The 23,228-nt window shown below is 37.1% G+C and overlaps 1 protein-coding gene and 1 pseudogene across 8 annotated transcripts in view; both read left to right on the top strand.

Moving 5' to 3' along the window:
- Nucleotides 1-23,228, top strand: part of PTPRK (protein tyrosine phosphatase receptor type K) — a 377,364-nt gene that overhangs the window by 231,578 nt on the left and 122,558 nt on the right. The gene's annotated exons all lie outside the window — the stretch shown is intronic.
- On the top strand, nt 8,713-8,813 carry LOC112541068 (U6 spliceosomal RNA; annotated as a pseudogene).

The raw sequence follows: 23,228 nt of genomic DNA, 5'->3' as shown, positions 1-23,228 counted from the left end.
CCTTTAACTTGTAATTTTTGCATTCCTTACAATTATCTAATTGTTTTTCCCCTTTGGGCACAAAATAATTAAAATATTGATGACTAGAAACAGCGCAAATACTCCCAGATAACCAAAAAAAAAAAAGAATGAATATAAAAATCAGTTATTTATTATAGTTTCAACTAATTAGGGAATGTTAAGTCTCAGCATTTTCTGGCAAGTGATAATACTTTTCATTCCCCACATAATATTTGTTATGCCTTGCTAAATTTAAATTGAAAGGTGCATTTTCTTTCCCTCTCTTCAAAAATAGTCTGTGAAACTTATAAATAATTTTCTCTACAGTTTGTTGTTATGCATATCAAGTGTTGCCACTCAGTTTCTGAAGAGCTCCTGATTACTTCATTGCTAATGAAGTGGAAATTATTTAAAAATATAATTTGATCTGCTTAGTGCTGCAGCTGTTTCTTCCGTTTCTGCTGAAGTTTCTCATTTTCACCTCTGCAATTCAGATGGTTTTTCTCCAAATATGTTTTTTATGCCATATTCTTTTTTATAATAACTTTATTAATTTTTTTAAAAAGAACAGTAAAAACTAACAAAAGCTAATATTAAGAAAGAGAATAAGGAAAAAAGAAGGAATTGGAAAAAGAGAAAATAGTAAAAAGCAAAAGTGCAGAAAAGAAAAGAAAAGAAAAGGAAAAGAAAAAACAACAGAAGAAAAAGAACTGACTTCCAACCCTACCCGCAACAGATATAAGTAACAATATACATCAAACTCTTGCTCTAAATTTACAACATAACTTCCATTATTTCTATTAATCCATATTATTTTTAATCATCAAACCCATACAACATAATTTCTTTTTTTCTATATCCTGCAAAAAGTCCAAAAAAAGTTTTCTAAAATTCTAAAATCTAAAATTACACAATGTCTTATCTCGAGTTATAGCCATCAATTTTGCCATCTCAGCCAACCCCATTGACCTCACCAGCCATTCTTCCACTGTAGATAATGTCTCATCTTCTACTTCTTTGCATTTATTGCATTTAAAAGCCTTGCTGCTGTTATCATATTTAAAAATAAAGTTATAGATAATGTCATATCCTTTACCTTTGTACATATAAAATCCTTACTACTGTTGTCATACATAAGAAGAGAAATTTCATACATTTAATAACAAATAAATTTTAACCTTAGTGAACTTTATACACAGATCCTTAAAGTATTGTCATTCAATCCTGGTCACCAAAAAAAAAAAAAAAATCCCATTAATAACTACCAGAAGCCTCAGCATATATATTACCCATAGTCCAATAAATTCACTTTGTCAATCTTCTGTTTAGTTTTAAAAAGCTTAAACCTTAATCCTTTCAAATAATGATCCACAAGTTGATTCCCCATTAGGCTCTTCTTGTCTTCTCCCAGAAACATCCCCATGAATTTCTCTTTGTCTCTTCCCAGGAACACCCTCACCAATTCAACACATTCCTTTTGCAAGTCCAAGTTAAAAAATCTTTCCAAAATTCTCTTCGCCATTATTTGCATGTTTCCTTTAAACAAGGTAACAGCAATTGATTCCATTTGTAAATCCATTCTGGCATCTTTTCTCATATCGCTCTTATCCTTTGGCCATTTCAAATCCATGTTCTAATCCACAACTTCTTTGTTCATACCACCTTCACAGTCCAACTCCAATTCCACATTCGAATCAATCTCCACCTCTTTTTCAAAGTTAACCATCTTCCCCACTCCTTCCTCTATTTTTTTTTCAAGGGACATGAATTTAGCTCCTAGTTCATCAAACATCGACTGGAGTAAACTTAAAGGAGTTATTTTATCTTCTAACAGCTGCTCCAAAGGATCTCTTCTAGCTATTTCTTCTTCTTTTTTCCATTTAGACAAATAAAACGTATAGCTGGATATAATTTATTACAAGTGAAAGTAAACCACCAGTTCACGCCCTCTATTGTCTTTCAACCTGGAATTGCAGGTGCGCATCAAGGAAATACATACAAGGATCAAGTTACAATCTTCTTCTTCTGTTTTAAAAACCCAGCCAATCAACAGACATAATCTAACAAATGAAGAAACTTTCCCATTGAAAAGGCAAACTTCATTAAGACAAATGGAGTTTCATAGAAAAATAAACTTTGACAAATCTTCCCTTTTCATAATAAGTAACTTTTAAATCTCTTTCAAATTCCAATTTTCCTCCTGCTTTTTGCGAATTAATCAAATTCCAATTAAAGCTCTATTTCTTCTTTTAAAAGTATAGTCCCCAAAATAAGGATAAACCCCAAGAGAGTTACTTATCTGTTGTGAAGGAAGGTCCCTCTTAAGTTGCAAAAAAGTTATACTCGACAGTGTTTAGAAATGAGGTATGGTCAGCTCTAGTGTCCATAAAAAAGGCTGTGCCACAGCTTCAGACAGATGGATCCTCTGCCTCCCAGCTGCTGGACTCAAAAGCTGTTCACAGAAGCTTACATCTCCATGATTAGCTTTTGAGGACTGGCCATCTGGAGAGTGTATGGGTTGGTTTGTTCACTTCCTCTTTAATCCAGAGCAAGTTGGGTGGCCAGCACTTGCTGCCAGCCATCAATCCAGCTGCAGTGCTGTCTCCCCTCTCATGGAGAGATGATTAAGCTGCCATTGTCCCCACTGGAAGTGCCTTTTCATGCCATATTCAATCACATGGCCTTACAGTCAGTCCTTAGAAATTACCTTCTGGCATTCCTTCATGATGTAACACAGTGTTTTTCAAACTTGGCAACTTTAAGATGTGTGAACTTTAACTCCCAGAAGTCCACACATCTTAAAGTTGCCAAGTTTAAAAAATACTGATGTAACTCTAATCAGCCAACTCCTGTTTAACATCTACATGAAACCACTGGGTGGGGTCATCCACCAGATTGGGGTCAGGTATCATCAATATGCAGATGATACCAAGCTGTACATCTTGACCCCTGCTTAGCTAAGTAACATGGTCAAACTGCTGACCCAGCACCTGGAAGTTGTGTAGATCTGGACAGGGAGGAATAGACTCAGGCTCAGTCCTGACAAGACTGAGTAGCTATGGCAATTTGGGCTATTTGCATTGCTGGCATTGAAGAGCAGGTGGAAACTGTGGCCAAGAGACCCTTTGCACAGGTACACCTTGTGCACCAGTTGTATCCTTTCCTGGATTGGGAGGTCCTTTGGACAATCACTCATGCCCTAGTCACCTCACCATTGGATTACTGTAATGCACTCTACTTGGGGCTGCCCTTGAAGACCATCAGGAAACTACAGCTGGTCCATAATGTGGAAGAATGGGTAGTAATGGGGGTGCCATATTATGCATGTGTCACCCCACTGCTTTGTGAGCTGCACTGGTTACCAACTGGCTTCCAGGAAAGTCTTTCATAGGCATACGGCCTGGCTATCTGAGGGACCACCTACCTCCAATCATCTCTGCCTGTCTGGTACAGTCCAGCAGGTTGGCATGCTCTGCATCCCATCAGTTAAAGAATGTCATCTTGTGGGATCCAGAAAGCATACCTTCCCAGTTGCAATTCCTGCCCTCTGGAATGTCCTCCCCTAAGAGATTTGTGTGGCTCCTACCTATGTTATTCAGGAAACTATTGAAAATTATTTCTGTCTTCTGAATTATGAAAAGTCCCATTCAATTTTGTGTCATCTGCAGATTGGATAAGTGTTATTTCCTCACTAAAATAATTAGTAAAAATGTTGCATTAGAAGTATTTAATGATAATCTCTATATAAAAAGACTAACATAACAGAATCTGGTTTTAGAAGGTACATGTGTTTTCTGCCTTCTTTAGTTGCTCTGAAATAGGATGCAGTAATTCATCTGTCAAATGTATAGCCTTTTCTGATATAATCAGCATGGCCTTGTTGAACATAAGGAATATCAGTTACTAATCTTGACTTTTAGCCCTTGTGCAGGGAGCTGCGTACATATCCAGAAATTTCCTTTATTTTTAGTGTTGCTAACAGCACCCTCCATTGTTACAATAGAAATCTCATCTGATCTACCAACATTGCAAATAAGACAAGACTTCTGAATGTAGTTATCTTACTTGATAAAGCACCGTGTATATTAGCAGCTAGATATTATCAGAGCAGAGCTAATGTTCAAGCATTTAATAACATATCAATAAAGTCTCTATAGGCACCTTTTTTCCTTCTAGAAGTTCTTTGTGCTCACTCATTTAAACTGCAGGAAGAGCTTAAGCTGAAACACAGTGATAGAGTATCATCAGACCCTGTCTCCTTTAAAAAAATAATGAACAGGTGGATGAAGAGAGAATATATTGAATTTCTGTGCATATGATATAGGCAAGTAATCAATGCTGGTGATTTCCTGTAAAAGATACTGATCATTTGTATGATGAGGTGAATGTTTGTTTTTCCTGGACTGCAAAATAGCCAGTCTTGCAAGGCTGATACAAACATCATGGTGATCACTGTCTAAAATGAAGCAAATCAATACTGGTGGAGGGGGAAAAACATCTTTTAATTTAGTTCTCTACTTCCCTATTTTCTCTTGCACTAATGAATGACTGAAATAAGACATGTTTTGCAACAAAGACTATATATTGTAAAAAATGTGGAAAAATTCTTGTTTTTGCACAGTTAACACCTTGGCAGCTGAAGAGGAGAAAGACCACATTATGACCAGTTTTCATTCATACTTATTTTGTTATTATGAAAGCTATAGCTAGTGTGGAAGCTATAGGGGGGTACTATGTGCCTATGTCCAACTGCTATGGGAACTTTCCCATGGATACAAAGAGACCTAGATAGAATTCTTGGAATTATGTGATCAGTTGCTTAAATATACCCAATCTATGGTTGTCTTGCCTGATAAAGGCAGCCAGAGGTGGTGTGGCCAAATGGACATGTGCAGATGTTCACACCATTGTATGAGACCTTTTGAATGTGTGTTCACTATCTTCTCTGAAATATACTACAATCTTTAAACCCCAATAATATAGTACCTTTCATTAAGCATTGCTAAATTAAATGTATATTCTTAGGTTTGTGATTTTAATTTGGAACTAAAGAACCTGAAATGGGGAGGGGGGGGATGGGGGGAACAAATGGGTAAATATTTAACAACTCTGGTTGTTTATAATGTGAATGAGCCAAATAGTTATTAATTTTACTTCAAACTCCTTACTCATCACCTGATATAGCACCAACTTCACTCTCCAGTTGGACAAAAGAAAGATATTAATTGGAAACTGGTAATTTCAGCTCATTGCTGATAAAGATAAATTATGATGTGGTGCTAGAAATAAAATGTCCTTTGGAATCCACAGAGACCTCCAAATGCATATATTCTCACAAACACATTACTCAGAGTTTTATGTTTTTCAGATTAATCAGAATACTCTGTGGAATGGTTACTAGTGGGCCAAACTTTTGTTATTTGGAAGAGAGAATTTCACATGAGCAGCCACTTAGAAATGGTTTATCCCTGCCCCAATATTTTTCCTAAATTTCTATTGCACATATATGTACTATTCCAATAACATGATTCCATTGCATATATAACAATGGATGAGCTGAGCTGCTGACATTTATAAATGGAACATAAGCATTTGCATTAGGTCAGAATAAACTTTTCTAACTTTAAACTCCTTTCTAGATGTTTCCAAATCTGAGAACTTGTTAACCAATAATGCCATGAATTAAATCCAGACTATTCTTCTAGCAAGGCATGCCATTTTATTTATTTACATGTCACATTTATATGTCACATTTACATAGCTGCCATCTCACATAAAGCGACTTTGGGCAGCATACAAATATTAAATAAAATAACAAGTGGATAAAAATAAGCATTATAAAATGATAAGTGATTATTAAAATAAAAGCATTATCAAAAAAATTTAAAAATTAGATTTTAAAATATACAAACCCCACACAGAGAGCAGAATATCAATTACAGTGGATCCATCTAAGAATATCTGAGGTTCCCAAAGACTCCCAGGCCTGATGACACAACCAGGTCTTGAGGGACTTACGACAGCAGGGAAGGGGCAAGCCTAACTTCAGGAGGGAGAATGTTCCCCAAGGAGGGAGCCACAGCAGAGAAGTCCCACCTCCTGGGACCCACCAAATGCAAGATGCACCAAATCAAAAGTATTTTGATGAACAGGCCAAATGTAATCCATAATGTTTGTGATAAACATTTCATCTTCATTAAATTCCTTTAGTGGCCTAGATCAGTTTGGGCTTTTTACTGTATTGGATTTGAAGCTTGTTAAAGATAATTAAGTGTTACACTTTGTGCAGTCACTTTCATCTGTTGAACTTTGTGAGTACATGACCAGAAATCCAAGAAAAATGTTTCCAGTTACCAATTGTTAGGCAATGCGCTTAGGAGATCTTGTTCCTGAAGCAGGGCAAAAGGTTAACTCCTAGTTGTTTTCAATCAGACCTCCTAAAGTTAATAGGAAACATAATGCTCGCCCAGTTTTACTGAAGTAGATTTTTTTAAATAAAGAAGGTAGTGTTCTTGGAAGAATTATATAACTTGAAGGTTTATAAATTATATTATTAAATGCAAACTGGGACCATATGCCAGTTTTATTGTATTTACCATACTTTTAACAGTTCTTTATTATATTGCAAATAATGTGAATCTTAAGAAAAATGGAATGAAAAGCTGTATGTTAGTAATGGGAGAGATTGTCCAGATTTGCAGTCTTTGCCCATCAAGGATATAGATTCAAGCTCCTTTCTGGCTTTGTCAGATGAAGTCATGACACCAGTGCTTCTGCTGCTTGATTTAATGAGTCATGCCATGTTTAGTTCCTGGATACAAGTTCTTAATTTTGTTTATCCACAATTATTTCTGAAAGGAAGGGTGGAACATAATTTTGGCTAATATTTAAACTGTGATCAAAAGCCAGGAAATGATGATGTAGACCCTGTGTCTTTCAGCTTGAATGTAGTAATACTTTAATTGTGCAAGACTTTAGCTTCCGTGGAACTTTGCTGAGAGGATGTGACATATTTTGGCAAATTGTGTAGCTATGCTATATTTGCTACTTATAAAAACAGTTCAGCATCTTAGTCATTAATATATATTAGTGATGAACTGTGATAAATTGTGTCATGATTTTGAACTAAAATGGGCTAAGTTGATTTAAAGTTATTGATGGCACAGTGGCCCTTAAAGACTTATTACTTCAAGTAAAAATATGTATACACAAAGGGAGGAAGTGTCATTTGTGATCAATATGCATATAACGTCACTCTTTTCTTTCACCGTGGCTCAAATTTGCTAACTCTAGAGAACACTTGCTACACAAATTTTCAGTGGACTCACTGGTGAGCAAAAGTTTGTGTGTATGAAGAAATACTTTGTTCTTTCAGACAATCCCAAACCTTCAAGATTTTCATACTAGATTTCTTGTGAAAATGGCTACATGAGGGATCTCCTTAGGTGGCCAGATGTGATTCTTTACAATGCTACTTTTTAACACTGTTACTATGGAAGCACTTATTTTAATGTTATTTGTTTAAAAATTTAGATAACACTTTATGTAATAATAATAACAAAACATTATCAGAATGATAAAATGTGCAATAAAAATTATGTGTAATGCTTTATGTAATTCTAATAAAACATTAAATAAAATAGTCAAATAATATTACCACATACAATAAACTCTGTCAGATATGACAGCAGTCATTACAGGTAACAGGCAGTAGGTTAGTCAGAGGAATGTTTGAGCAAAGAGATCTTTTCTTTTTGGCTGAGGTAGTCCATGCTGCACACCTGCCTAATCTCAGTGGGGAGATCATTCCATCTGTAGGTGCTGCTGTAGAAAATTCATGATGAAAACTTTATAGAAAACTGGCCACAGTGAAGAGAAGGAGTTGATGAATTCATCACTATTTTTTTGCCTAAAGCATTTGTACTGTACTCTTCAGCTTCGAAGCTCCCAGGATAGCTTACTGAATAATAAAAACCAGGCTGTTCTTGCCCTCAAGCTTGTAAACGGAAAAAGACGCAATGCAGAAAAGCAGGAGGGGGGAGGGGGGAATAGAAGGAGAAGAAGGTGACTTGGCATCAGTTCTTTGATGGTCAGCTGTGATGGAAAGAGGCTGCTCAAGAAGGCCCAGAAGACACCACTCTCTCCAGCCAATATCATCTTGTTCTTCTGAAGAGAAGAATTTATCCTGAGGCCTCTGTAAGGAGGGAATAATACCACCCAGCCCAGTTGTTCACAACAGTAATGAGTGAAGGTGGCCAATCCTCATGGCTTCTTTTTCACAGGATGATCCTGGTGGTCTGTATGAGAAGATCCTCTAAGTCACAACAAAGATTTTAGGCTTTGTTGATCTTGAACAAAAAACTGTCAACCCTGCCCCTTCAGTTAAGGGCAAATATATTTATTTCCCCATTTTCTTTCCTATCAAAGAGTGACAGTGTTTTCTTATTGTTCCCAAGTTTTATCTCCATTATATCTTCCATATAAAGACTGTATGTAAAACAGACATAGTCATATAAAGAATTGCTCTTGAGCTGGATGTCATTTCTTGGTAAGAAAGATAAAAATAATCCTGGTTGCTTTACTCAGAGAACTGAACAAGTAAAGGAAAATAGTTTGACAATCTGTTGAGCATGGATGATGAAAGATAAATGTTGATTAATTTTTTTTTCATTATTTAACTTCTCCCTCCCTGCCTGCCCCCAAATATTGCTGATATGGCACACCATTACATATTCAGCAACATATTAGAATAATACAAAGAAGATTAGCATGGCAAGGAAGACATGCAAATTTGTGAAGGGTTCTATTTTTTTTGTTTGTTTTACCTTGTTTGTACTATATTTTTTCTACCATTTAACTGTCAAGAATCTTGTGATTTCAGCAGCATACAAATTTGATAAATACAGAAATACTTACTTAAAATAGGCATAATTTTAATAATTTGGTAGTCTGTTAAGGAATCAACAGAAGTTACATTCTTCATTAGGTATTTTAGATCCCAGTGTTTTCAAGACAATTAGAACTAAGATATAAATATTCACAGTTTTCCCTTTTGTGCCTGGACAAGCTGCCTACCTAGAAAGCCCACAGTATGGTCCTGTTTGGCTTATGACTTTCCTTGTGGATGCAAAGCTCAATCCTTGTCAAGTATTTTTAGGCCTTCCTTCCTGCTTTAAATAAGCATCCAGGCAGAGTAGGAAAAATGTGAGATTTTGGCTTAGCTGTAATGTTAGCAACACTTTTAAGACCCAATTTTCCAAAATCAGGCTGAACCAGCTAGATTATACCCCTCTCCAAATATTTAACATTCAACTTATAGCAGAGCAGCATAACCCATAAATGGTTGAGTGATTCATTATATGCCATCAAGTCGTTTTCAACTCCTAGGGACTACACTGATAGATTTTCTCCATGACAATCTGTCCCTAACCTGGTCATTTAGCTCTTGCCATGGTGCACCCGTTGCCACTGTAACCAAGTCCACCCACCTTGCTGCTGGTTGTTCTCTTCTTCTCTTTCCTTCCATAAGTGGTTGAGGGAACAGTCAAGAAGACAAAAGTTTTTTTTTCCTAAAAAGTTGCAAGTCTCAAATAGCCACAAAAATTCCTTGGGATTCTGCTTGAGGAACAATTGAAATAACAAGAGTATGTTGCTAGAGCAGCCAACGTCTTCCTCTGTAGCTCAGTAAGAAGTCTTCCTGTTTGATTTTGTAACTGCAGGAGTAAAGATATTTTACCAAAGGCTGACATAGATCGCAATTGTTGCTAGCAGGTCATGCCTTAGGGGCTTGCTCAAAGTCTTCCCCTCTATACTTTTAGAGATTGGAACAGAATTCTGATGAGCGGGTAGTTCTATTATGAAGTTTAGGCTCTTTCTCAGCGGGTTACCAAGCCTTTTGCCCCTTCCCCCCACGATTAGAGCATGAATCCATTGTGAAGAGCTTACCTTTAGTTGAAAAATGGGTAAGACTCAAGGAAACTTCCTTTTTCCTGTTCTTTTGTTGAGTTAAAAGGCTAGATTTTGCCTTTCTGGGTGAGGCATTTTGTGGGCTATGAATGAAGATTGAAGATGTGCTATGTAACTGTGGTTTATACTTACTGTTTCCTGATTATATTTACATTTTAAGTGGTAATGATTGCACGTTGTAGTGCTGCTTTGGTATGGGTTAAAACATACTGCTATTGTTAGATTGCTACTGTTTTCTTTAGAAGTTAAACGGGGTTGAAATATTTATTATGATGCATATTTTTAACACTGAATTGCATTGTTCCTCATTCTATACACTGAACACTACTTTCACTGGAACAGAGGAAAGAAACCGAGGTCTAAATCATCAACAATAACAGACACAGAGGCTATCTTCCAGAATTCTGTGAAATTCTCAGCAGGCAGCATCCACTTAAGAAAACTTAAACAATAAACTATTGCGGCAAAGACTGTGTCTTATACTTTTTCCTTTTAAAACCAATTTTCTTTATTTTTTTTCATTCATCCCCCTCATTTTGTATTTAGCAAAAAGCTTTTTCACTGATGTTCAAAGTTTTCAAAAGCTGCTACCATTGATTAGCTAAATTTTCCCTTCACCTGTGTTACTGATTGGAAACATCAAAGTTACCAGATAGAGCCACAACCCTGTTTCCACAAGTGAGCAATTTGTCTTTTTTTTTTCTTTTTTTTTAACAGAGCACCATGAATGAGGCTGTTCAAATATTAATCTCTCAGTAAGGGAGACTAGGTAATTAAATCGCCCACATACTTCTTTGTATTCACTTTCAGAAAAAGGAACCAGGTCAAATCTCTTGATGTCCATTACAGCTACAATGACCTTTCAGCTTTAACTTACAAGGTTCACATATCAAACTATGGCATAATGTGGTTTCCCTGTTCGAGAATAGGATATTTTATGATCTAGGTCATTTTAAATCTTGGTTTGTATTGCAGGAGTGTGTGAACTAATCAAATGTGGCTTATTTAACAAACCATCCTAGAACAGATCATGAGTGATGGCAGGCCTGAGCTCATAGCGAGAAAGTTTGGAGGTCTTAAACCTCGCACAGAAGCCTCTGGGTCTACACCTCTGGCCCTGTCTTCCTGCCTTGGGGTAACTACTTGATATCTATTGCTGCCACCACCATCTATCTTCCAGGGGGACCTCTTACCTGGCATCCTTACCCTTAACCTCAGTGTGTGAGAGAGAGATTCAGTGCCTTCCTGGAAAATGAAGTAAAAGAATGACTGTTAAAGATCAATTAAATTATATAGCTTCACTTCCTGGCTGTGGACCATTGTAATATGCAATTAGGGAAATCTGCCTTTCCCATCCCTTTGGGTGTTAAATCAATCTCACAAAGGATAGTTAAAATCAATATTTATTTTTACAGAAATAAAGTGAGAGTACACAGATTCCCTTTTAAGTAACCACATGCTAGAACAAGGTTGGAAGATATAAGCCTATAGTGCTCCTAAAATCAGAGACAGTGTCTCAAAGAAATCCCCCATAGAAAACTACAAAGAAGAAGATGATCTTGCAGCAGATTACAAGATGGAATGGATGTATTTTTTTAATTAATTAATTAATCAATCATATTTGCAGCCCACCAAATCAACCAGGGATGCCTAATCATAAAAATATGCTAATATAGAATACTTTGGTGTACAGGTATACCATACATCAAACATACAATAACTGAGCTTGCGTAGAGTAAATATATCACCAGAAAACATACATCAGACTAGATACACAGTCAAGAAAAGCATAAATTCCTAAATTTTAACTAAATTTGTTTCCTTATACCTTAGAGACAAACATTTCCAGAAACAAAGGGTTCCTCTATGTTTCCCTGGATTTCCTAAATCCAACCTTTAATCAGAGGCTCAGAAGCAATATTATTGTAGTCCTTTTCCAAGTCTTTGTCTATGACTTCTTACTTCTGTTCTTGCCAAAGAACGGACTGCAATTTTTCCAAAAGAACAAAAGTCTTTTACTTGAATAGTGGTTGGTGGAACTCTCTCTCTCTCTCTCTCTCTCTCCCTCCCTCCCTCCCTCCTATATGCTAGTCAGCTATGCCTCAGCCAGTAAGATCCCATCTGAGAAAGAAGAGTGTGGAATGCTTGTCTGGTGGCATCATACACCATGATTTAGCACAATATGTGAATCTAACCATTCCTCACCTTGCTCAGTGGTTCCAGAGGGAAGCATATTTCTATTATATCATCTTACGAATGGAAGTAGGAGGATTCTGTTCATTCCATACCAGTGCTCAATTTTGTACAGGACTTATCCACAAAACCCTGTTGCACCCCAGGTTTTCACTTAGTAATTCCACCAAGCGAAAGCGAAGCTTTAACAAGCATTCTTTGGATGTGGGCATTCAAGCAACTGTGAGTCCATTTGAAGGACTGCTGCTGAAAAATTGGGTTATGGTATATTGCATCATTCCTGAGGAACACAAAAAATAGGCCCTCTGACAGTCCTGCCAGTGGAATGAATTTTCAGATACTGACTTTACAGTGGCACTGAAAACTTTGCTGTAGAGCAACCTTTTGTAACTTAGTGCCCTCCAAAAATAATGGTCTGTACCTGCCACCATCTCCAGTAGCTGTGTCTTCCTATACAAACTTATGCGATAGCTGGTTAGGGGCTTGTTTGGGAAGCTTAAGGAATCTGTAGAGAATGAAAACCTGGAGAGAAGCAGCACTGCTGATTACAAAGCTTCAGATTTTGTTCAAACAATGTTCCTAGCTTTTTTGTTTTGTTTTGTTTTGTTTTGTTTCTTTTAAAAGAACAAGCATTAGGCAAAATAAGACCATCTAAAGTTTCCATTTCCTCAGAACAAAGAAACAGAAAAAAAATATGTATTCCTCAATGGGCCTGAACAAACTTTATTTTGCCTGACACACTTTAGAAACTTCCCTTAAGCTTAATAACAAACAGCATAAAACATATTAATCCTGAATAAGAGCACATTACAACACACGTAGTACTGTACTGCTTTTATAAATTTTCATAAAACCCTTGGAATAATCCGTATCGCTGGCAGGGTAAGAAAACTTGCTTCTACCCCACTATATAACAAGGCCTGCTAAAGAACCAAACATCCTCTGCAGCCATTATCTAAATTTTGTTTTAATGTGATTTAGTTATCAACTTTTCATACCAGACATTTTCTGCCTTACTGTTTTGCAACTTACTTGACTTTTAGCAGTTGAAGGACTTTGAAGAAATTTGAGGAACGGAGAACATTTTTAATTTAAGGCAAGTAGAAATAAGTTGGGCAAGGAAGAAGATTGCTTCCCTCCCATGTTTCTTATGCTATGTCCTTGAAATGCCGTCAAGTTCGTCTGCTTTATGTTGTGTTTTTAAAGATTAATGTAATGTATCTAGATCTGAGGCAACTTTCCTTGGGGAATGTAATATTTATATATAGTTTTTGAGATATTTGGTTTCATAGCTCTTGAACTTGCAGTTTTGTTTTCTTGCTTGGGTGAAAGTTGTGATTGATTTGTTCAAGCCAGATATTTATTCCTTTTACTTCATTATACATAATACACCTGTGGTAGATCTTAAGGCGTATGTAGACTTTATACTCTACTAGAAAGCTTATCAGCTTCTCTGCAGGTTGCTCAATTTGAATTTTAAAACTGGAAATGGTAAATTTGTCTTGTGCTTTTCGAGTTTACATGCAGAATTCTCCTATTGTTGTGAGAATTCAAGAATGGAAAACAGATTTGTAGTTGTTGTTTACAACGGATGAAGAGTTTCTGATGTCATGCTGATTTGCCATTACTTTTCCCTTCAATTTTTATGGGGAAGTGCAAGAAAATGTAAGAATACATCTTTAAATTTCTGATCGAAGAATACTAATAATAAACCTAACCCTAAGTAAGAAAGAAAATGGAAAAGAAAAGAAAAGATTATAAAGAAGCAGCTTCCAATCTTTTTGACAGTGGTTATAAATGCATTTATATTTTACCCTCTCTAAGGTTACATCATAATTTCCTTTTTTCCATAAGCTATCCTCTAATCCTCAAACCCATGAATCACAAGTTCATTTTTTTCTTTTTTCAGCAAATAGTCCATAAGGGGTTTCCAGTCACTGATAAAAGTAGTTATTGATCTTTCTCTAATTGAACAAGTTAATTTTGCCATCTCTGCTCATTCTGTCATCTTCATCAACTATTCCTCTACCATGGGCCTTTCCCACAATGGAAAGAGTCTTTCCATCTTTGCACATACATCCAGATCCAGCTTCTTGTCCCCTTTCCTACAGCATATTAAAGTTAGGAAGGGCAGGGGTTCAGCATACAGGTAGCAGAGCTCATCTAACACACCTTAAATCTAATGTTGTACAATATCCTACCTTACCTAGCTCAACTGTATCTACCCTAAGGCTGACCTCCCCAGTTAGCCACAGCCTGAAATCATTTGTGTGACCAGATGGAGTTTCATTGAAGCATTTGAAGTTTCTTGTTGGGCTGGTGCTATCAGCTACTACCAGATGTTGAAAAAGTTCCATATTATTAGTAAGTCAGCTACATAGATATGTCCATAAAATTACCAGGAGTCAGGCTGAACATGGATGCATCTGTGAAATCACCAGGAGTTGAACTAGACACAGCAGAGATTCTATTTTTTACTTACTTACTTATTTTATTTATTTATACATCACATTTATATACTGACATCACTTATTGACTGATTTCTTTGTTCTGATGGCAAACTCCAGCCTGTGATTCTAGAACAATTCTGCTTCAAAAGAAAAGTGCTATTTATCATCTTAAATGTCAGGAATCAGAAAACCATTTTCCTATTTAATATGCTAATTGGGCCTCAGGCCAAACAGATATAGATTATCTTCATGTGTGAAGATCATGGAATGTGAAAGACAAAATTAGGTTGATATGTGTGCTTAATAACCAACACATACAACTATTTACTCAGGTCCTGCATGCCTCAGGAATGATTTCCTTATTCAAAGCATTGACAGTTCTTCTGTTTACCCATCTAAAAGGCAGCCTTGATAAACCTGTTGTAGACCTAACTGTAATGATGAGATATGGTATGTTTTCTCTTGCATGGAGCAGAATGGTTGTTGAGGGATATAGCATTTGGATAACACTGAAATTAGTAGAACTCAGAGAGATGAGCTGTAACATAGGATTAATTCATTTAAGTCTGACAAATGCTTTCAGCTTTGCCCTTTAATGTATAGTCTCTTGGGTAAGCTTTTAAGTGCTTTCCCTTAAATTACTAAACTAAGATTTAATGACATGTAGTGCTTTGTAATTATTTGGCTGAAAAACTGGCATGACCTTTAAGAAAAGAATGCATATGCATAAATGGGACTAATTTATTTAAATATTTTATACACAAACTATTAGGCAGGATAATATTTTACGTCAGGGAAAAGATTGGAATGAAGGAGAACAGCTAACGACACAGCTTGTAGCCTCCATTCTATTAGAAAGTATTATCACAGCATTAGTGGGCTCTAATTTGGCATTATTAAATTTGAGATGAGGAATTTTTTTTAATGCTTAAATGGTTAATTGTGCCTTCTTTTATTGGGAATAAAAAACACTCTCTAGGTCTGATTTCATGCTGGGTATGTGTGGGCTTGCTTGCTTGCTTATTTATATGTATGTATGTATGTATGTATGTATGTATGTATGTATGTCACATTTATGTAGCCGCCCATCTCACACAAAATGAATCTGGTATTGCCCTACGATATTGCCCTACAGTAGTATCCAAAGAATTCTGTTGCCCTTTCCTCCTTTCCAAAGCAGTGAAAGGGGTCAGGGAATTCAGCTGTGGTCTTTTAGAAGCAAAGTATCAAGCTTCCCAACTCAATCTCAGCAGATGCTACCCAGATGCTTGAACACCACATCTAGAAAACCATCTTGATTGCTCCCTAGAATGAAGCCCAGGTTAAGTACCTGACTGCGCTCTGCCAGTATGAGAGTGCAGTTCCCTCTTCTACTCACTGCACAGGAGTGGCAGGGAAGAAGAAGAGTACTGCTACCACTACACCACCACCTCCTCCTCCACTGCTCCTGAGTAAGCCGTCATAGCAGCAGCCAGAATTGGAAGTGGCCCAAGCAGCTTTCCTGGTGCTATTAGATAGACATTCTCTTCCTCCTCTTTGCTTATGAAGGTAGGAGGGGAAAGCGAAAGATTGTCAGGCAGACAAGCAGGTGTCTTCTAAAGGGAGGGAGCCATGCGCTCTGTGCACATGTGTTACTGGGTCTTGAAAGGGAGAGGATATCACAGGAGAGTATCATGCAGCTCACGAGTAGCAAAACTTTTCTGCCTTTCACCATGGGGGAAAAAAGTTGAGAAATTGCAGGACAGTTTTTGACGTACCATTAATTGTACCATTAATTGTAACTAAGGAACTCTAGAAGCCTCATGCATAAGAAGTACAATTCATGCATGTCCAATTAAAGCAGGAGTGAACCCAGAGTCAAATGGGGCAGCCAAAAGCCCCCAGCAGCATCACTTTGGGTCAGAAACCAAAAAGCACTAATGTAAGCATTAAAACAAGCTTCTTTTAAGCAAATAAGAATCCTCCCCAACTGGCCTAGAATACCCAGAAAATCCCAGCCTCATCTACTGTATATATGGGGCACTGCCCACTTTGTGTAATCTAAACAAAGCTGATTGGCACTTCTGCTGTGGGCCTCAGAGGGCTTGTCAGGTCAGAGTAGTAGGCAGTATTGGTTAAGTAGAACACATACTTTCATATACTTTGATTGTGTGCTTCTGAATGGCTGTATCTTGTGAAAGGTACTCTCTGGAGCATTGTAACATCCTGTAATCAGGTAAACATTCCTACTGGTCTTCTGAATCAAGTTTATTTTCCTATCTTGATCCCAGTATTTTTGGCTACATTACTAAAGCTATATTAACATGTGCCTGATTTTCTGTTGCATCTCAGTTTTGGATTCTTGTCATAATTAAAAACAGTAACTTGGCTTCCATTGCTTTGTATGGGTACATGTTTTCTGCTATAATTGTACAAAGATTTGGTAATCTGCAGAATCTTTAAGGTACAATAGCAGTTTTAGATGTCCGCTTCTAACCAGAAGCATTTTTGCCTTATGGGTATTAGAAAGGCCTGAGTAAAGGGTTAGGGTGACAATAATAGGAGATGCAGGGGACAAGCACTACTTTTCCAGATCTAAACAAAAAGTTGGTACCAGATTTCTATCATGAGTTCTCCTATTCCCTTAAAATACTGCCAACTTGGATAGCTGTCCTTATTTTGAAGAGGATCGTGCTGCCAGCTAATTAGGCCAATATTTCTATATAAGGATGAATATGGTTTAGATGAGCTTAAAGCATTGTGCAAATGCTTAGATTAAACTGTCCTTGGAATGATCTCCTGGATAGTATCTCTTGGTATATAAATGTTCTGATCTAGGTATTACATGGACCATCTTTTTTAAAAGCCCAAATTAATTAAACTCAGGAAATTAAATATTTGCAACTTTTGATCAAATAGGAATCTAAGGCTTGGTAATGAAATGAGGGAGGTTTTAAAAAAAAACCTTTGAAGCTGTTAAAATTAGATTTAGTAGAATTAATTAAGTATATTTTATCACAATGCTATCTTGATGTTTTTGACCCAAGAACCATTTAATTTCAATACTGTTGATATGAAAAATTCCTCACAGTTAAGAAACTAATGCAATTTGGCATTGCTCAGACTTCGTGCTGGGTTCCCCAAGTAGCCCTTTATATTTAGGATTAGCAAGATTATTGTTGCTCGAGTATGACATTATCTGATGACAAAATTGTAACATTTGCTTTCATTTCTTTGAGTTTCTCAGACATTCTCCCTTTATATAGGTAAGATTAGAAGTTCCAAGAAGGAAATTGTAATTCTCAGGCTTTGTTAATGTTAGACACCTAAATTATGTTTAACATTTTAAGTAAGCATTACTATAATATCTTTAGTAGAAACTATTTCTGGCTATTATTTAACAACAAAGCAGTTTGCAGAATCTTGAAAAAGAAGAGATGTTTATTAGCTAGAAATGGAGTGAAATCAAGACAGATCACATGCTAAATTTGTGGTGTAAACCACCCTCCTATTGAATTACAACTTTTCTTATTCAATCTTAAATGAGCATATTATGCTTCAGAACACATGTTCTTTCCAAAAGTACAAAGGATCAGGATGGGACAGGAGCTGATCAGGGATAGTATCTAGCCAGTTTGTATGAAGTGGTTATTAAGCCTTCCTCTTCCTCCAGGGAAGACACAGAGGCCCAGCAGGACCAGTTTCAGTGGACAGCTCACTGTCTCCAGCACCTAGTCTGGGCTGCTCACCTCCCAGGTCATGCTTTATATGCCCCCACCAGCTACTTCCTCTGCAGCCAGTGCCACTAATGACACATACATTGTTCACAAACAATGGTAGTCTGGTTCCCCTCTAGGCAAGATCCAGAAGTAGAGTCCAGCAGACTGGTCAACCTGGAGGAAGAACCTGGGTTGATTGAGGCTGACCATCTGAGATTGAATCAGGATAAGGACTGGGATGGGTGCGCAGCATGTCTAGCTAAGGAAGTTGGGGAACAAAGTAAAACCCGTGTCCTAACATTATGGCTCCTCTCTACCCCAAAAATTGAGATGGGGAATTTTGTGGGTATATGGTTTCCCCAACCCTTTCCTCCAACAGGTTTTCTTTGCAGTGGATACAAAGGGTAGAAAAACGTCCCTGCCCCACCCCCACCATTGCTTTCTACAAAGCCAGGATACAACTCATGGAGGTTCTACCTTTTAATCCTGCAGTTGTGGGACTAGGTTTTCCTTTCTGCATCCAGCTACTACATATACTCACAATCCAGAGTGCAACTTTTGCACCAAATCATCCCAAAAAGCAGGCAGTTTCTTCAAAGATGGGATCTGCCCCTTACCATCTGAAAACAATCTAACCCTTGGTTCCCTTTATAGGGAAGAGTTAGGATTAGGGTACCAGTTGTTGTCAGATAATACCCCTGGATCATATAAATTAATGCAGGAATGTATGTTATTTAAGTGCCTTTTTTCTTTTCTTTACAGTGGGTTGAACCTTCCTAGTAAACTATGTAGGTAGTCCCCTGGTTAAGAACACCCAGTTTACAGATGACCCATAGTTAAGAACTGAGCCTATTGCAGCAAAATTTGAGTTAAATACACAATTCCAATTAAATACACACTGTTTCAAGTTCATTACACAATATTACTTATACAGTATTATACAATAATACTGTTCCGGATTACATACAAATTTGACTTAAGGATAGACCTTGGGAACAGAACTTGTTCTTAAACTGGGGACTACCTGTACCATTACAGGGGGATAAAGTGTGCCTGACTTCATAGAAATCTGTGCAGGGGTTTTCAAGCTTTCAGGAACGTTGCAGCTACTTGCTCAGACCCACTTCTGCAGCATTTCCAGTAATCCTTTGCCAGCAAAATTTGACTGAGATCATCCCTCCCAGCTGGTGTTTTATTACCCTAGTATCATCATATAATATATACTCACGCATAGAGCTATCACGCCCTGATTACAATATCAAAGATAAAAAGCAGGCATACATACACAATGATCTATTAAATAGCTTCCATGGTTAAAAATAGAAGCTAATAATAACAATTGAATTATTTGCAGAAAGGATAAATAAGTGAAAGAGCAGGACTAAGTAAGGAAAAAAGCTAGTGCAATTTAACTGAAATACAATATTAGAATATGCTGTGAAAGGAATAGAAGTGAAAAAGAATAAGACTGTAGTGTTGGACAACCAGAGTAAATGAAGAAGGATCAAGTGAGAGTTAAATGAAGATAATGAAAAAAAATAGTTGGTTATTTATAAGAAAAAGGACAGCTAGACATACAAGTACAGAAGAAGTGACCCTCGGTGACAGTGAGGTGGGATTAAAGCTATAGGAAATTCACTTCTCTCCTCTTCTCCACATCCCATGATCTCATGACCCATCCAAAATTCTCTGATTGAGGTGACCAATTGCAAGGGCCATTCTGGTTTTTGAAGGTGGACTTACTGATCTCTGAATATCATACCCTCCTAAGGTAATGGTTTTAAATCCTTCTCCCCCACCCTCCCTTTGAAACAAGGTATGACATCCTACCCTTTACATTATTGAGTTCCTGAATTAGGTGAAGTTCTGTGGAGGATTTTGAATTGGAAGCAGGTTGAGTTAGATTCTTGCCCTCTTGAGGGGAAACATCCCATACTGCTTTGGTTCAGAGTTCATTGGAAATTGACATATCCATAAACACCTCCAAATGAGGCTGTCCATTTCAATAGATTCCTAAGAGGGCTTTTAACTAAATGATTTTGGATTGATCACAGCTCTCAGGTTCCAGTATTTATTAAGGAAGAGTTCTTTAGCAGTTAACAGTCTTTCAGTAGTACAGAATTTTAACCTTGTTTTGTAATATCAGGTTCACTTTGTTGAAATTGCATGAAGCTTAGGAAAAAGAAATCAATTGGAAGATGGAGAAGAATTGCCAGTATAATTTGATAAACCTGGCACTATAAAGAGAGTTGTAAAAACAAATAGAATGAGTAGTAAATAAACACAGGCTTTTATTTACTATAATGCTGCTGTTTAGACAGGCTTCTTTAAATGTCCATCACTATTTCTTATATGAAATTATTTATAATTTAAGATAATTTGTAAAATATATTGTGCTTCTTTACTCTCTAGAAATGTGCATTAAATGTCTTGTGACAGGCTGTTTCTTTAACTTCCGGGAATATAAATTTGAATTATATTTTTCTTTATTTCTATATTTCTATATTTATTTAATTCACTGTTGGAAGACCTGAAGGACCAGGTTGGGACAGCTCCTTCTTGAGAAAATCTATGTGGTCACTAACAGTCAATATCAACTTGGCATAGAATCAATCAATATTTATTTATTACAAAATTTCTGTGTTGCCCACCTTCTTGCAACTCAAGTTTATTCACATAATAAAAATAAAACCTCAAAGTATACATAATAAAATTATAAACATAACCCAAATCCACCATCCATCCCTAAAGTAGAAAGGTATTCCATAATGTAGGGACTTCCATTGAGAAAGCAGGCCTCCAGCCCTGTGATCTCACAAAAGGTGGGGGCCTGGGACTTTCACAACATCCCTAGCCTAGCGTTATGTATTGATGTACAAGTTATCCTCAGTACAGGCTGGTACTGTCTGGTCAGGTATGAACCACCCCCAGACTGTTGAGCAGGATACCATGATCAATGGCATCAAATGCTGCTGAAAAGTTCAGTAGGACCAGGAGGATGCACTCTTCCCATGTCCTTTGTCAGGTCCTGACAAAGATTATCAAATAGACTGACCAGTGCTTTTTCCATCCCCTGTGCAGGCCTCAGCCCTGACTGACATAGGTCAAGATAATCTGTTTCTCTAGGTTCCTATCAGCAACATCAGCAACCTATCACAAAAACACACCATCCAGTGGGGTCAACTCTTTCACCATAAGCGTTTCAAAATAACTGTTTTTAATTGCTTACAGAAAGCTAGTAATGTGGAGGCAATATCCAGTGGGAGACTTCCACACTGCAGATGCATCCACCAAAAAGCATGCCCCGCAAACCTCAGTTCTGGTCACCTCGCAAAGCAGGGGAGCACCAGCAATTTCTCCCAAATGCATGAATGGGATAGGTTGATTCTGACTGGAGAAGACGGCCTGTGGTGAAGATAGGTGGCTATCTGGTTATGTACTGGAGGGGAGGGGGTATTTTTCTTTCACCACTGATTGTTACAAGTAATAAAGAATGTAATCTGTTCACATCAAGTCAACTTCTATTAAGAGGTTTTCTCCCAAGCAATAGGAAGGAAGATTTTTGATGTCTGCCTTCTCACCAGAAGAGGAGTTAACTCTGTGGTCAATTATCTGGTGACCATACTCCATTTAGTGGTCACAGTAAATCCACCTACTAGGTATTGAAAGCTGTTTCCTCTCCAGCTGTTTAAATACCTCCCCAATTGGAAAACTCAAATTCAGTATCCAAGTGGCAACCTGCTTCTCTTCTTGTTCTATTTATAAACTGGTTGTTTGTGGCTTTGATAATTGGTGCCATTATTCAAGATAATTATTTTGTATTTTGCCTTTCTTGTTGTTACACAAATTGTCCAGAATAAGAAAGCACTTTTATCCGGAGAACTGTGGTAGGATACTACTGTGCAGAATCATGTAGATGTTCTTAATGTCTTAGTTCTGTCAGAATGGGAGCAGAGGATCTATGAAAGCTATTTAAAAGTATATAGAAGTCAAGTAATATACAGTATATAAATGATTAAGTAGTTAATAGCATAATTAACAGATGGCAGGAACAATTATACATTTATATTTCTGGGCAACAACATTTGGTAGATATAATTATTTTACAGAACAGGTGGTAATTGTCTTTCTTTCAAGAAAATTACATCACTTGGAATGCTTCATAAGAGATGGTCAAATTTAGACCATCTCTCAATTTGTAAAGAGATCTCTTCCCATAACCCCTTACTGCACAAAAACCTCTACTCTTACTGTTCTAAGTTTCCCATAGCGACAATTATGGGAAGAGCTCCTTTGTCTTAAAATAGTAACAAGTTGCAGATCGTTAGTAGGTACCCACTCAGATCATTAGCAGGTCATCTTCAATACTCATGGTATTGAAGAGAGGGAAAAAGGCTGGCCTATTCCTGAATAACATACATAGGACCACGAAACTGAATGAGAAAGAGAGAGATTTTTATATTCAGTGCAAATGGTATGTGAAGACATATAGAAGGATTAACCATGAGAAGCAATCTGGTTGACCTGTGGTCCCTGGAATAAACAGGGCCCCAAAATATCAAAGGACACATTTTAAAAGCATGCCACTGATATTTAAAGAAATGGCTATCATGGTGTGCATAGTCAAAAACCAAGAATTTACCAGAAGAAAAACCCTCCAAGGTAGACCAGATTAGGAAACCAAAGCCATGTGTGACATACTACCTATAAGGTTATAGTAACAGAATCTTGCAAGTATGAATGTGTTCCTCCCTCCCTCCCTTCATGTTTGTGAGAATTAAGGAAGGTCTTGTCTGAGACACTTACTCATGTTACAAACCTGGCCCAGACTCAGATTTCTTTTATCTGACCATTGTCTTGGTTGTGACTCTTCCTCCTGTTCCTCAAAGTTGTTCTTTCTGCCCTTACCCTACCTTTTTCC

The sequence above is a fragment of the Python bivittatus genome, unplaced genomic scaffold (assembly GCF_059951505.1).
Source record: "Python bivittatus isolate LINGU-HERP-01145 unplaced genomic scaffold, Pbiv_v1 ctg000020_np1212, whole genome shotgun sequence".
Classification (NCBI taxonomy): domain Eukaryota; kingdom Metazoa; phylum Chordata; class Lepidosauria; order Squamata; family Pythonidae; genus Python; species Python bivittatus.
This window is presented reverse-complemented; position numbering and strand designations above follow the sequence as displayed.